The sequence below is a fragment of the Lolium perenne genome, chromosome 2, assembly GCF_019359855.2.
Source record: "Lolium perenne isolate Kyuss_39 chromosome 2, Kyuss_2.0, whole genome shotgun sequence".
NCBI classification, from domain to species: domain Eukaryota; kingdom Viridiplantae; phylum Streptophyta; class Magnoliopsida; order Poales; family Poaceae; genus Lolium; species Lolium perenne.
In genome coordinates, this window is record NC_067245.2 from 142,709,809 (window position 1) to 142,727,357 (window position 17,549).

A 17,549-nucleotide genomic window follows, 5' to 3' on the forward strand; every position below is an offset into this window, starting at 1 on the left:
CCAAATTTTAGCAAGCTCTATGTATTTCTTCATTAATAGGTGCAAAGTATATGATGCAAGAGCTTAAACATGAGCACAACAATTGCCAAGTATCAAATTATCCAAGGCATCCCCAAGCTTAGAGCTTTCACACTCCTTGATCATATTGTATCATCCTCCTCTCTTGATCCTTGAAAACTTCCTCCACACCAAACTCAAAACAACTCATTAGAGGGTTAGTGAACAATTAAAATTTACATGTTCAGAGGTGACATAATCATTCTTAACACTTCTGGACATTGCACAAAGCTACTGAAAGTCAATGGAATCGAAAAATCCATCAAGCATAGCAAAACAGGCAATGCGAAATAAAAGGCAGAATCTGTCAAAACAGAACAGTTCGTAAAGACGAATTTCTAAGAGGCACCAGACTTAATCAAATGAAAATGCTCAAATTTAATGAAAGTTGCATACATATCTGAGGATCACTCACGTAAATTGGCATAATTTTCTGAGTTACCTACAGAGAATTAGGCCCAGATTCATGACAGCAAAGAAATCTGTTTCTGCGCAGTAATCCAAATCTAGTATGAACCTTACTATCAAAGACTTTACTTGGCACAACAATGCAACAAAACTAAGATAAGGAGAGGTTGCTACAGTAGTAACAACTTCCAAGACTCAAATAGAAAATAAAAGTACTGTAGTAAAAACATGGGTTGTCTCCCACAAGCGCTTTTCTTTAACGTCTTTCAGCTAGGTGCAGAAAGTGTATATCAAGTATTATCAAGAGATGGTGCATCTACAGCGGGGTTTGGAGTTTTCTCAACTATGCATTGTATCTTATCTATGTAAGTTTCAGAGGCTCCCTTTTTATTACCCTTAGGTTTGCTACTCTCATCAAACAAATTTTGAGGGACAAGCCAAGCATAATTATCATCTAGAGCTTCATGCATAGCTAGGAGCTTGCAAGGTATTGGTGCTTTAATCTCCCCACCATCATTAACGTTATTAGTGTACTTAATTCTATCCATATCCATCTTTTCAAGTGTTCTTTTAAAATCGGTGATCATACCAAGCCTCTCATGCTTATTAAAAACTTTTCTAGCTTCTTTGGCTATATCCTCAAATTCTCGCACTAGGACTTTTAGAACAAAATCTCTCTTCTCTCCCCTCTCCATATCAGAATGTGTAAGAAACATGTGTTGTATAATGGGGTTGAGACTAATAAATCTAGCTTCCATCATGCGTACCAAACAAACAGAGGCATCTTCATAAGTAGGGACGGCTTTTTCCAGGGGTATATCTTTAAGATCTTCGTGCATACTAACATGGGTGAAAAATTCTTCTATATTATCTCTTCCAATTATAGACCCTTGTCCTACCGGTATATCTTTTACAGTAAAATTAAAAGGAAACATGATGAAATAAGTAAATGCAAGTAACTAATTTTTTTGTATTTTTAATATGGCAAACAAGATAGCAAATAAAGTAAAACTAGCAACTAATTTTTTTTGTATTTTGATTTAGTGCAGCAAACCAAGTAGTAAATAAAAGTAAAGCAAGACAAAAATAAAGTAAAGAGATTGGAGGTGGAGACTCCCCTTGCAGCGTGTCTTGATCTCCCCGGCAACGGCGCCAGAAATTTAGCTTGATATGCGTACAGCACGCGACCGTTGGGAACCCCGTGATGCGTACAGCAGTAAGTTTCCCTCAGTTAGAAACCAAGGTTTATCGAACCAGTAGGAGTCAAGAAGCACGTTGAAGGTTGATGGCGGCGAGATGTAGTGCGGCGCAACACCAGGGATTCCGGCGCCAACGTGGAACCTGCACAACACAACCAAAGTACTTTGCCCCAACAAAACAGTGAGGTTGTCAATCTCACCGGCTTGCTGTAACAAAGGATTAGATGTATATTGTGGATGATGATTGTTTGCAGAAAATAGTAGAACAACTATTGCAGTAGATTGTATTCGATTAAAAGAATGGACCGGGGTCCACAGTTCACTAGAGGTGTCTCTCCTATAAGATAAATAGCATGTTGGGTGAACAAATTACAGTTGGGCAATTGACAAATAAAAAGGGCATTACGACAAAGTACATAGACCGCTATCCAGCATGCATCTGTGCCTAAAAAGTCCACCTTCAGGTTATCATCCGAACCCCTTCCAGTATTAAGTTGCAAACAACAGACAATTGCATTAAGCATGGTGCGTAATGTAATCAAAAACTACATCCTCGGACATAGCATCGATGTTTTATCCCTAGTGGCAACAGCACATCCACAACCTTAGAACTTTCTGTCACTGTCCCAGATTTAATGGAGGCATGAATCCACTATCGAGCATAAATACTCCCTCTTGGATTTACTAGCAAAAACTTGGCCAGAGCCTCTACTAATAACGGAGAGCATGCAAGATCATAAACAATACATAGGTAATAGATTGATAATCAACATAACATAGTATTCTCTATCCATCGGATCCCAACAAACACAACATATAGCATTACAGATAGATGATCTTGATCATGTTAGGCAGCTCACAAGACCCGACAATGAAGCACAATTAGGAGAAGACGACCATCTAGCTACTGCTATGGACCCATAGTCCAGGGGTGAACTACTCACTCATCACTCCGGAGGCGACCATGGCGGTGAAGAGTCCTCCGGGAGATGATTCCCCTCTCCGGCAGGGTGCCGGAGGCGATCTCCTGAATCCCCCGAGATGGGATTGGCGGCGGCGGCGTCTCTGGAAGGTTTTCCGTATCGTGGCTCTCGGTACTGGGGGTTGATGTCTACGGGAGCTTCTATTCTTGTAGACAGTGTTGGGCCTCCAAGAGCAGAGGTTTGTAGAACAGCAGCAAGTTTCCCTTAAGTGGATCACCCAAGGTTTATCGATCTCAGGGAGGAAGAGGTCAAAGATATCCCTCTCATGCAACCCTGCAACCACAAAGCAAGAAGTCTCTTGTGTCCCCAACACACCTAATAGGTGCACTAGTTCGGCGAAGAGATAGTGAAATACAGGTGGTATGAATAAGTATGAGCAGTAGTAACGGCGCCAGAAAAGTGCTTGCTGGCGTGTGGTTGATGGTGGTAATATTGCGGGCAGTAGAGATGTAGTAAAACAGTAAACAAGCAGCGATAGCAGTATTGGAAACAAGGCCTAGGGATTATACTTTCACTAGTGGACACTCTCAACATTGATCACATAATAAATAGATAGATGCTAGACTCTACACCTTCTTGTTGGATGATGAGCACCACTAACTGCGTAGGATTACACGAACCCTCAATGCCGGAGTTAACAAGCTCCACAATATTCGATGTTCATATTTAAATAACCTTAGAGTGCATGACAGATCAACACAACTACACCAAGTAGTAACATAGCATGCACACTGTCACCTTCACGCTACGAAAGGAGGCATAGATCACATCAATACTATCATAGTAATAGTTAACTTCATAATCTACAAGAGATCACAATCATAGCCTACGCCAAGTACTAACACGATGCACACACTGTCACCATTACACCGTGCAGGAGGAATAAACTACTTTAATAACATCACTAGAGTAGCACATAGATAAATATTGATACAAAACACATTGCAATCATAAAGAGATATAAATAAGCACTTCACTATGCCATTCATAACAGCGAATAAGTATTCTGTGAAATATAGCCTAAGAGACCCACACGGTGCACACACTGTCACCTTTACACACGTGGGACAAGGAGTCTCCGGAGATCACATAAGTAAAATCCACTTGACTAGCATAATGACATCTAGATTACAAGCATCATCATATGAATCTCAATCATGTAAGGCAGCTCATGAGATTATTGTATTGAAGTACATAGGAGAGAGATTAACCACATAGCTACCGGTACAGCCCTTAGCCTCGATGGAGAACTACTCCCTCCTCATGGGAGACAGCAGCGGTGATGAAGATGGCGGTGGTGTCGATGGAGAAGCCTTCCGGGGGCACTTCCCCGTCCCGGCAGCGTGCCAGAACAGAGACTCATGTCCCCCAGATCTTGGCTTCGCGATGGCGGCGGCTCTGGAAGGTTTCTCGTACCGTGGCTTTTCCGTATCGAGGTTTTAGGTCGAGGGGGCTTAAATAGGCGAAGAGGCGGCGTCAGAGGGTCGAAGAGGCGGTGAGATGATAGGGCGGCGCGGCCAGGGCCAGGGCCGCGCCGGCCTACCTCCTGGGCCCCCTGTGGGTCCACTCTGGCGACTCTCGGGTGTTCTGGATGCTTCCGGGGATTCTAAGATGCTGGGCGTTGATTTCGTCCGATTCCGAGAATATTTCCTTACTAGGATTTCTGAAACTAAAAATAGCAGAAAACAGCAACTGACCCTTCGGCATCTCGTCAATAGGTTAGTTCCGGAAAACGCATAAATATGACATAAAGTATGCATAAAACATGTAGATATCATCAATAATGTGGCATGGAACATAAGAAATTATCGGTACGTCGGAGACGTATCAGCATCCCCAAGCTTAGTTTCTGCTCGTCCCGAGCAGGTAAGCGATAACAAAGATAATTTCTGGAGTGACATGCCATCATAACCTTGATCATACTATTGTAAAGCACATGTAATGAATGCAGCGATCAAAACAATGGTAATGACATGAGTAAACAAATGAATCATATAGCAAAGACTTTTCATGAATAGTACTTCAAGACAAGCATCAATAAGTCTTGCATAAGAGTTAACTCATAAAGCAATAAATTCATAGTAAAGGCATTGAAGCAACACAATGGAAGATTAAGTTTCAGCGGTTGCTTTCAACTTGTAACAATATCTCATGGATAGTTGTCAACATAGAGTAATATAACAAATGCAATATGCAAGTATGTAGGAATCAATGCACAGTTCACACAAGTGTTTGCTTCTTGAGGTGGAGAGAAATAGGTAAACTGACTCAACAATAAAAGTAAAAGAATGGTCCTTCAAAGAGGAAAGCATCGATTGCTATATTTGTGCTAGAGCTTTTATTTTGAAAACATAAAGAGAGCATAAAAGTAAAGTTTTGAGAGGTGTTTGTTGTTGTCAATGAATGGTAGCGGGCACTCTAACCCCCTTGCCAGACAAACCTTCAAAGAGCGGCTCCCATTTTATTTTATTTTTGTGTGGCACTCCTTCCAACCTTTCTTTCACAAACCATGGCTAACCGAATCCTTCGGGTGCCTGCCAACAATCTCATACCATGAAGGAGTGCCTTTTTATTTTAGTTTTATTATGATGACACTCCTCCCCACCTTTGCTTTCTCAAGCCATGGCTAACCGAATCCTTCGGGTGTCGTCCAACAATCACATACCATGGAGGAGTGTCTATTTTTGTTAATTAATTTGGGACTGGGAATCCCATTGCCAGCTCTTTTTGCAAAATTATTGGATAAGCGGATGAAGCCACTAGTCCATTGGTGAAAGTTGCCCAACAAGATTGAAAGATAAACACCACATACTTCCTCATGAGCTATAAAACATTGACACAAATCAGAGGTAATAAATTTTGAATTGTTTAAAGGTAGCACTCAAGAAATTTACTTTGGAATGGCGGAGAAATACCATGTAGTAGGTAGGTATGGTGGACACAAATGGCATAGTGGTTGGCTCAAGTATTTTGGATGCATGAGAAGTATTCCCTCTCGATACAAGGTTTAGGCTAGCAAGGTTTATTTGAAACAAACACAAGGATGAAGCGGTGCAGCAAAACTCACATAAAATACATATTGTAAACATTATAAGACTCTACACCGTCTTCCTTGTTGTTCAAACTCAATACTAGAAATTATCTAGACCTTAGAGAGACCAAATATGCAAACCAAATTTTAGCATGCTCTATGTATTTCTTCATTAATGGGTGCAAAGTATATGATGCAAGAGCTTAAACATGAGCACAACAATTGCCAAGTATCACATTATCCAAGACATTTTACCAATTACTACATGTATCATTTTCCGTTTCCAACCATATAACAATTAACGAAGCAGTTTCAACCTTTGCCATGAAAATTAAAAGCTAAGAACACATGTGTTCATATGAACCAGCGGAGCGTGTCTCTCTCCCACACAAACATTTATTCAAACAAAAACAAAAATAGAAACACACAGACGCTCCAAGTAAAGCACATAAGATGTGACCGAATAAAAATATAGTTTCAAGAGAAGGAACCTGATAATTTGTCGATGAAGAAGGGGATGCCTTGGGCATCCCCAAGCTTAGACGCTTGAGTCTTCTTGAAATATGCAGGGGCGAACCACCAGGACATCCCCAAGCTTAGACTTTTCACTCTTCTTGATCGTAGTATATCATCCTCCTCTCTTGACCCTTGAAAACTTCCTCCACACCAAACTCGAAACAAACTCATTAGAGGGTTAGTGCATAATCAAAAACTCACATGTTCAGAGGTGACACAATCATTCTTAACACTTCTGGACATTGTCCAAAGCTACTGGAAGTTAATGGGACAAAGAAATCCATCCCACATAGCAAAAGAGGCAATACGAAATAAAAGGCAGAATCTGTCAAAACAGAACAGTTCGTAAAGACGAATTTTATTGAGGCACCAGACTTGCTCAAATGAAAATGCTCAAATTGAATGAAAGTTGCGTACATATCTGAGGATCACTCACGTAAATTGGCATAATTTTCTGAGTTACCTACAGAGAATTTTTCCCAGATTCGTGACAGCAAAGAAATCTGTTTCTGCTCAGTAATCCAAATCTAGTATCAACCTTTCTATCAAAGACTTTACTTGGCACAACAATGCAATAAAACTAAGATAAGGAGAGGTTGCTACAGTAGTAACAACTTCTGAGACACAAATATAAAACAAAGTACTGTAGCAAAATAACACATGGGTTATCTCCCAAGAAGTTCTTTCTTTATAGCCATTAAGATGGCCTCAACAGTTTTAATGATGCACTCGCAAGAAATAGTATTTGGAGCAAAAGAGAGCATCAAGAGGCAAATTCAAAACACATTTAAGCCTAACATGCTTCCTATGCATAGGAATCTTGTAAATAAACAAGTTCATGAAGAGCAAAGTAACAAGCATAGGAAGATAGAACAAGTGTAACTTCAAAAATTTCAGCACATAGAGAGGTGTTTTAGTAACATGAAAATTTCTACAACCATATTTTCCTCTCTCATAATAATGTCCAGTAGCATCATGAGCAAACTCAACAATATAACTATCACATAAAGCATTCTTATCATGAGTCTCATGCATAAAATTATTACTCTCCACATAAGCATAATCAATTTTATTAGTTGTAGTGGAAGCAAATTCAACAAAGTAGCTATCATTATTATTCTCATCATCAAATATAGGAGGCATATTGTAATCATAATCAAATTTATCCTCCATAACAGGCGGCACCAAAAGACTACTATCATTATAATCATCATAAATAGGAGGTAAAGTATCATCAAAGTAAATTTTCTCCTCAATGCTTGGGGGACTAAAAAGATCATGCTCATCAAAACCAGCTTCCCCAAGCTTAGAATTTTCCATAGCATTAGCAACAATAGTGTTCAAAGCATTCATATTAATAACATTCCCATTAGCATGCATATAAAGTTCCATGGGTTTTTTAATTCTCTCTTCAAACACATCATGTCCTAATTCAAGATAAAGTTCATAAAGATCTCTCATATTTTTGTTGTTTTCCATTATGCCTAACTAGTGTAAACAAGAAACAAAAAGATGAAATTGCAGGATCTAAAGGAAATAGCTTCGAGCACACACACAATGGCGCCAGAAAAGTACTGGTACCTGGAACCGGAGTATGAGTGCCTTTTACCTTTCCTCCCCGGCAACGGCGCCAGAAAAGTACTTGGCGCGTAGTTGACGAGGGAGGAAATGGTGTAGCTTTCCTTCGTTCCCCTGCAACGGCGCCAGAAAAGTGCTTGATGTCTACGGGAGCTTCTATTCTTGTAGACAGTGTTGGGCCTCCAAGAGCAGAGGTTTGTAGAACAGCAGCAAGTTTCCCTTAAGTGGATCACCCAAGGTTTATCGATCTCAGGGAGGAAGAGGTCAAAGATATCCCTCTCATGCAACCCTGCAACCACAAAGCAAGAAGTCTCTTGTGTCCCCAACACACCTAATAGGTGCACTAGTTCGGCGAAGAGATAGTGAAATACAGGTGGTATGAATAAGTATGAGCAGTAGTAACGGCGCCAGAAAAGTGCTTGCTGGCGTGTGGTTGATGGTGGTAATATTGCGGGCAGTAGAGATGTAGTAAAACAGTAAACAAGCAGCGATAGAAGTATTGGAAACAAGGCCTAGGGATTATACTTTCACTAGTGGACACTCTCAACATTGATCACATAATAAATAGATAGATGCTAGACTCTACACCCTCTTGTTGGATGATGAACACCACTAACTGCGTAGGATTACACGAACCCTCAATGCCGGAGTTAACAAGCTCCACAATATTCGATGTTCATATTTAAATAACCTTAGAGTGCATGACAGATCAACACAACTACACCAAGTAGTAACATAGCATGCACACTGTCACCTTCACGCTACGAAAGGAGGCATAGATCACATCAATACTATCATAGTAATAGTTAACTTCATAATCTACAAGAGATCACAATCATAGCCTACGCCAAGTACTAACACGATGCACACACTGTCACCATTACACCGTGCAGGAGGAATAAACTACTTTAATAACATCACTAGAGTAGCACATAGATAAATTGTGATACAAAACACATTGCAATCATAAAGAGATATAAATAAGCACTTCACTATGCCATTCATAACAGCGAATAAGTATTCTGTGAAATATAGCCTAAGAGACCCACACGGTGCACACACTGTCACCTTTACACACGTGGGACAAGGAGTCTCCGGAGATCACATAAGTAAAATCCACTTGACTAGCATAATGACATCTAGATTACAAGCATCATCATATGAATCTCAATCATGTAAGGCAGCTCATGAGATTATTGTATTGAAGTACATAGGAGAGAGATTAACCACATAGCTACCGGTACAACCCTTAGCCTCGATGGAGAACTACTCCCTCCTCATGGGAGACAGCAGCGGTGATGAAGATGGCGGTGGTGTCGATGGAGAAGCCTTCCGGGGGCACTTCCCCGTCCCGGCGGAGTGCCGGAACAGAGACTCCTATCCCCCAGATCTTGGCTTCGCGATGGCGGCGGCTCTGGAAGGTTTCTCGTACCGTGGCTTTTCCGTATCGAGGTTTTAGGTCGAGGGGGCTTAAATAGGTGAAGAGGCGGCGTCAGAGGGTCGAAGAGGCGGTGAGATGATAGGGCGGCGCGGCCAGGGCCTGGGCCGCACCGGCCTACCTCCTGGGCCCCCTGTGGGTCCACTCTGGCGACTCTCGGGTGTTCTGGATGCTTCCGGGGATTCTAAGATGCTGGGCGTTGATTTCGTCCGATTCCGAGAATATTTCCTTACTAGGATTTCTGAAACCAAAAACAGCAGAAAACAGCAACTGGCCCTTCGGCATCTCATCAATAGGTTAGTTCCGGAAAACGCATAAATATGACATAAAGTATGCATAAAACATGTAGATATCATCAATAATGTGGCATGGAACATAAGAAATTATCGGTACGTCAGAGACGTATCAGGGGTTTTGCGACGAAGGCTTTAAATAGGCGGAGGAGATAGGTCAGGGGGCCACACGAGGGCCCCACACGACAGGCAGGCGCGGCCAAGGGCCAGGCCGCGCCGCCCTAGTGTCTGGCCACCTCGTGGCCCCACTTCGTGACTCCTTCGGTCTTCTGGAAGCTTCGTGTGAAAATAGGCCCCTGGGCGCTGATTTCGTCCAAGTCCGCGAATATTTCCTAACCAGGATTTCTGCAACCAAAAACAGCAAAAACAGAATCGGCTCTTCGGCATCTCGTTAATAGGTTAGTGCCGGAAAATGCATAAATATGACATAAAGTATGCATAAAACATGTAGATATCATCAATAATGTGGCATGAAACATAAGAAATTATCGATACGTGGGAGACGTATCAATGTGGTTGTAGGAGTATTGGCTGTATCTATCATAGAGATATCCTCATCATCCTCCCCTACTTGAATTGAAGTCATCCTCGACGTAGTCTCATCTTTTTCACCAAGATATGCCTTCAAATCAGAGCTTGGGATGTCCTCATCAACCATTAATAGGATGATTCAATCCAAGATCATTTGGATTGTTATAGGGGCTGAACCATACAAGGTTTGTTGATATTCAGTTGTTTCTCTACTTAATCTATTGGAAATGGTTTTAGGTTTGCTAGTGGTTCCCTTATTATTTTATGGAAGGGTTGATATCTTCTTATAATATTAGGGTTTAACTTATCCTCACATTTCTCTAAAGTATGATCATGTATTGGACATGATCATCTTGTTCTTTAATATTTCCTACCTCAAGATCTTAGGGTTTATGATCATTACACAATTTATAATAATCAAGGTTTGGCTTCCTAAGTTATCTCTCAAGAATCAGGTTTCTCACTCCCAAGATTAAGTATTGTCTTGATCAACTAAACATAGTTTCTTTCTTATATTATCATGAATGGATATGATTACCTCAATATCTTATATCCCAGGAGAATGCCTGAGATAATAACTTATAGTTCTACTTAAGGAATGATGGTTTAACCATTTGAATATATAATAGGTCTCTCCCTTAAATCCAAGTGTTTCCTCAACTAACTTGAGTGTAACACCATATCTTGAGCTCTCTTATATAGGAATGGATTATTCTAGGGTTTATGGTGTACTCACAAGATCTCATTAGATAGTAAAGGGTTAAGTCTCCACCTAGATGCTTAGTTGGATTAGTTACTACTTTACTTCATCAATTAATGGATATGATCTTACTCCATTTGGTATTGGCTATCTCACCACTCCCAGATGAAATGGTTTAACTCCTAATAATTTAGTTCAAATGTTGTCCTTTATTCTTAAATAGGTAAAGCTTGGATTAGTATGAATGGTCACTCTCATTTGGGAAGGACTTGAATATTATCCCAAGGTTATGGTCTTAGGATGATGTTTTGATTACATGGATGTATATCCAAGGTTTATCTCAAGGTTAGTCATTGCTTCTCTAATAAATAATATAGAACTCTCACCTCTCTAGGTTTGATGTATAATAATTTGGAATGTAGAAGAATATATACTTCTTGAGTGGATCTCCTTGTTATAATTCCAATGTTGAAGTGGAATGAATACCATGAGGTTTCATGGTAGGATCATGGATTAGTTTTAAGACATGGAGAAGATAAGTCAAGAATGGTTTCTCCATTTTATTGTTACTTGGTTTGTAATTGAACAGATGCTCTTATGTTATTGCAATGATTACCATATTATGATCTGTTATAATATCAAGCAATGGATCATTGATTGAAGTGTTGTTGTGTTAGATTTAATTCCATTTGATCTAACCCCTTAGATCAAATCACCTCTACCCAAAATAAGGTTTTAGCAAAGTCACATTTAGGTTTGTAGCGCTTGACTTGATGAGCTACTTCAATTCCACCAAGGTCAAGTGAAACTTCAGTTACTGTGACTGTTTTACTTTAAAGCGCGAAAATTCCCCAGATTTTTTATGCATGAATGCAATGCACACATCAATTTCCTCTATTTTTTGTAACCCCATTACCTGGGATATTACAGTCTCTACCTCTTAAACTAAACTTCGTCCTCGAAGTTTGAACTCTCTCACGTTTCCGGAGTGTGGATCTGACTTGTGCAGACTACGACTTTTCTCGAACTCCGTATTGATCTTACTAGATATAATTGAATATATCCCTTGTCCAGATTCTTCCTGGAATCCATTAGGGTTTGTCTCTGAGTAAATATTACTCACTTTCTCAAGTTATAGTCCAATTCTTACTTCCTCGAGGTATAAACCTCGGCTTCTGGTCTGACATCCTTCTTAAAGTAGTGTCAACAATCTTATGAAAATAAGATCAAACTTCCTCTCAGTTCAGACCTTCTTCTTCTATCTTGCTTAAAGTATTGAGTCATTGTACATCCAACTCAATCTTTACTCTACCCCTTAGAGTTTTCTTAAGTCCTTCAACTCCTTTTCTTCCAACCATTGGACTTATGGTTAGAATATTGGTCTAGGTCTAGCTTATGGTTTGTACTTTTCTAAAAATCTCACGAAGAATCTTTGTGGTATATCCACTCAATTGTGGACTTCCAATGTGAATCCTTCGACTGAATGTTTATATGTCATAATCATTTGGCTAACAAAGTTTTATTTGTTAACCACTTCTTGGTACAAATAATCCAATTATGGACTACTTGATATCAATTGTGGCTATTTGTTATCTAAAAATGTACTCTATTATAGGTTTTGACCAATTGGTCGGGACATCTTCTACTTTATCTCCCATTATTGATCCTATACCTACTACGGTCTTCTTATACCAGCTATGGTATCAACTGTGGTCTTCTTATATCTGCTATGATTTCTTATATCATCTTCCTTCATTCAGGGTTTATTTTGCAAGAAAACCACTAGCTGGCACTATGAATATAGTATCCTAAGTGATTTTCCATGCATTCCCTCTTCCATAATGACTATGGTTCTACTTCTACTTCTCCATAATCATCCTATTTCTCACCTTCATGCTTCTACTGTACTAAAGTACTCCTCTATTGAGGTAAGCATGAGTTTCTGGATTGGTATTTCCTTCAGAGTATTATGGTTACTTCCCACAACTTTTCTTCCTTTGTGTGATGAACCTTCATCTTGTCTTCCAGATCTTCAGAATTCGTCACTTCCTCACATGAATACCATTACTCTCTAGATCTATAGCATCGAGTAAGAACTTGATATTGCAACATGCATTTGCATACCAAAGTCAAACTTCATGTATGGATCTAGTCAAACAATGAAAATCCAATAAAATCCAAGAAGATCCAGCTTTGTGCTTATAATACACACCTTTATAAGCCTGAATATAATAGTTGAGTAAGACATCTCTAAACATCAGGCTCTGATGTGTAGTATATAACACTACATAAGATAGGTTTGTATTGTGATACTTAGCACTTATATATAGAAGTCTACTATTTGTCTCAACCTTTACCTTAATTGCACATTTGCAATGAGATAAACTTGAAACGAAGTGGTCTAGGATAGTTAAAGTTAACCTAATTTCCTTTGGAAGTATTAACTTTGCTTCCTTTATGTTGAGGACTACTTCACATGATATGTCTGGTTCTAACATCGCTATTCTAAACACCTAACTATTGGAATATAGCTCCTATACTTCCAAGTGTTTCTATTATAAGACTATGGTCATGATGTGCTTGGCACACTTCCCATGGTTTTGGAACACAATTCTTGCACTATTGTTGAACAACTCGCTTCTTATTATTCTCCTCCTAGGTATTTATGATATTCTAGTCCGTCACATAAAGATTCTCAGGTGAATCATATATGATTAACAACTCTACCTTGTAAATAAGCATATATTATTCATATCTCTGTTCCTTACCTCCCATGATTGACTCATCATGGTCTATACTACTTCATTTAACTTAGAGTTATCACTTACTATCAAATGTTTCATAAGTCTAGATAATTTTACTTACTCATTACTTATCTGGGTCTACATCTTCTATTAGGATATCTTCATCACTTGATATAACTCCTATTACAGTTCTGGATAACTCTTACTTAATCATAACATATGTTGGTACACATCTTCCAATCGGATAGCTTCCTTATGGTTGTATCCTCTCTTTGGACTACCATGTATTGTATACCAACTGTGATCTACTCATCTGTTGTTTTAAAGACTTAATGGCATGCTATATGTTTGGGATTAGCTAACTAACTTAGGAAAGATAGGGAAGAAATGTTGACTCAAGTGTGTCAGGATTATTCTCAAGTGAATATCCATCTCAAGTCATAAGAAGTATTTGGTTTATCTAGGACAACTTCCTATAGACACTACCCATCCTATAGGTCTCCTTTAAAGGGTTTTAATCCTAGGGTCAAAGCATTTGCTCTGATACCAACTGTGGTGACCCGGCATACCACTGCATGGTGTAGTATGCAAGTCTGATATAACACCAATGAAACACCGTTCCACTGGTATTATATCGCTCAGAGCGGTACAACAGAAACATATGCGGGTCCAAGGCATCTCTATAGAATTACAACATTGACTCTGTTACATAAGATCATCACAGCCTCCTACTTTACAATGAGGTAAAACTGCAAATAAACTCCAGAAGAATGACTCGTAGTCTAGTCTTATCACGAACTCTATTTGTAGAGTATTTAACTAGCTATTGAGGCTATGAATAGATTCTAGCTAAATAGGAGCTAGGTTTAGGAAGCTAGTTCCCTTCTATGGCTAATCTAAGTTTTCTCCTTGTTGGATGTGTATTTGACTCTTCTGACAGGGTCCTGTCCCTTGAAGTAGTTGTTGACTCCTCGACCTTCGAGTTGTATTGTAGATCCTCCTTCGATGCCTCCATATCTAAGCAGGGGATTTAAGAGTGGGATGAGTATGAGCGTACTCAACAAGTTCATTATAGGGAAGAGGTGTTTAATGCACTAGCTACAGCATTAGACCAGAAAGTCTAATACCAATGCAGGTTTTCATAACCATTTCTTCAAAAGGTTGCTTTTATTCAGAAGAACTATGTCCGTCAGCCTTCACCGGTTTACTAGAACTTCATGGAGTTCCTTTCCGGCAGCGTTCGCAGTTCCATATCCCGGAACAGGGAGTGAAAGGTCACGATTCATTACACTCTGCAGAGGTGTGTTGCTTTACCCATAAGAGATCTTAACCTTGGTGGGCCAACCGAGCCGCGTGCTCGTCCACACTTCCTTTGGTGTGAGGCCCGGTATAAGGTCATAGCCAATCATATTCCTCCGCTACCTCATACACCCACCCTTTGATGCAAACTCGGACCCTGGGTCCTCGCCGGTGCTCTTATACCAATTAAGGACGGCCCCCGACCACGACAACAATTCAGGTCTCTACCATGAACTCCTTCGCCGGGAGATGCAACCCATCATAGACCGCAATAACCGTGGGGACTTTAGGCTTCCCCAGCCCACCGCTTGCTCCTCGGGCGACAAGTGTCTACGGTCTCTACCGTGGGGACTTAAGGCTTCCCGAGCCCACCGCTTGCCCCCTTGGAATACAAGTGTCTACGGTAAAGCGCGTCTGTTGATGTACAAGAGGTGGAAATACAATTGACTATTCCGTCCCACTCCAGATCTTATGGTTAACACGGGTATTATGACACAAGAATCACTGGACGACATTTGTTGTTTAATCCTAGATGGATCTAAACCCTTGCAATGGAACCTTGATACGCGTACAGCACGCGTCCGTTGGGAACCCCAAGAGGAAGGTGTGATGCGTACAGCGGCAAGTTTTCCCTCAGTAAGAAACCAAGGTTTATCGAACCAGTAGCAGCCAAGAAGCACGTTGAAGGTTGATGCCGGCGGCGTGTAGTGCGGCGCAACACCAGGGATTCCGGCGCCAACGTGGAACCTGCACAACACAACCAAATTACTTTGCCCCAACGTGACAGTGAGGTTGTCAATCTCACCGGCTTGCTGTAACAAAGGATTAGATGTATAGTGTGGATGATGATTGTTTGCAGAAAACAGTAGAACAAGTATTGCAGTAGATTGTATTCGATTAAAAGAATGGACCGGGGTCCACAGTTCACTAGAGGCGTCTCTCCCATAAGATAAATAGCATGTTGGGTGAACAAATTACAGTTGGGCAATTGACAAATAAAGAGAGCATGACCATGCACATACATGATATGATGAGTATTGTGAGATTTAATTGGGCATTACGACAAAGTACATAGACAGCTATCCAGCATGCATCTATGCCTAAAAAGTCCACCTTCAGGTTATCATCCGAACCCCCTCCAGTATTAAGTTGCAAACAACAGACAATTGCATTAAGTATGGTGCATAATGTAATCAACAACTACATCCTTAGACATAGCATCGATGTTTTATCCCTAGTGGCAACAGCACATCCACAACCTTAGAACTTTCACATCGTCCTGCATTTAATGGAGGCATGAACCCACTATCGAGCATAAATACTCCCTCTTGGAGTTACTAGCAAAAACTTGGCCAGAGCCTCTACTAATAACGGAGAGCATGCAAGATCATAAACAACACATATGTAATAGATTGATAATCAACATAGCATAGTATTCTCTATTCATCGGATCCCAACAAACACAACATATAGCATTACAGATAGATGATCTTGATCATGTTAGGCAGCTCACAAGATCCAACAATGAAACACAATTAGGAGAAGACGACCATCTAGCTACTGCTATGGACCCATAGTCCAGGGGTGAACTACTCACTCATCACTCCGGAGGCGACCATGGCGGTGAAGAGTCCTCCGGGAGATGATTCCCCTCTCCGGCAGGGTGCCGGAGGCAATCTCCTGAATCCCCCGAGATGGGATTGGCGACGGCGGCGTCTCTGGAAGGTTTTCCGTCTCGTGGCTCTCGGTACTGGAGGTTTCGCGACGAAGGCTTTAAGTAGGCGGAAGGGCAGGTCAAGAGGCGTCACGGGGGCCCCACACAGCAGGGCCGCGCGGGCCCCCTGTAGGCCGCGCCGCCCTACTGTGGCGGCGCCCCGTGGCCCCACTTCGTGACTCCTTCGGTCTTCTGGAAGCTTCGTGTGAAAATAGGCCCCTGGGCGTTGATTTCGTCCAATTCCGAGAATATTTCCTTACTGGGATTTCTGAAACCAAAAACAGCAGAAAACAACAACTGGCTCTTCGGCATCTTGTTAATAGGTTAGTGCCGGAAAATGCATAAATATGACATAAAGTATGCATAAAACATGTAGATATCATCAATAATGTGGCAGGGAACATAAGAAATTATCGATACGTCGGAGACGTATCAGCATCCCCAAGCTTAGTTCCTGCTCATCCCGAGTAGGTAAACGATAACAAAGATAATTTCTGGAGTGACATGCCATCATAACCTTGATCATACTATTGTAAGCACATGTAATGAATGCCGCGATCAAAACAATGGTAATGAAATGAGTAAACAAATGAATCATATAGCAAAGACTTTTCATGAATAGTACTTTCAAGACAAGCATCAATAAGTCTTGCATAAGAGTTAACTCATAAAGCAATAATTCAAAGTAAAGGTATTGAAGCAACACAAAGGAAGATTAAGTTTCAGCGGTCGCTTTCAACTTGTAACATGTATATCTCATGGATATTGTCAACATAAAGTAATATAACAAGTGCAATATGCAAGTATGTAGGAATCAATGCACAGTTCACACAAGTGTTTGCTTCTTGAGATGGAGAGAAATAGGTGAACTGACTCAACATAAAAGTAAAAGAAAGGCCCTTCGCAGAGGGAAGCATTGATTGCTACATTTGTGCTAGAGCTTTATTTTGAAAACATATAGAGAGCATAAAAGTAAAATTTTGAGAGGTGTTTGTTGTTGTCAACGAATGGTAGTGGGCACTCTAACCCCCTTGCCAGACAAACCTTCAAAGAGCGGC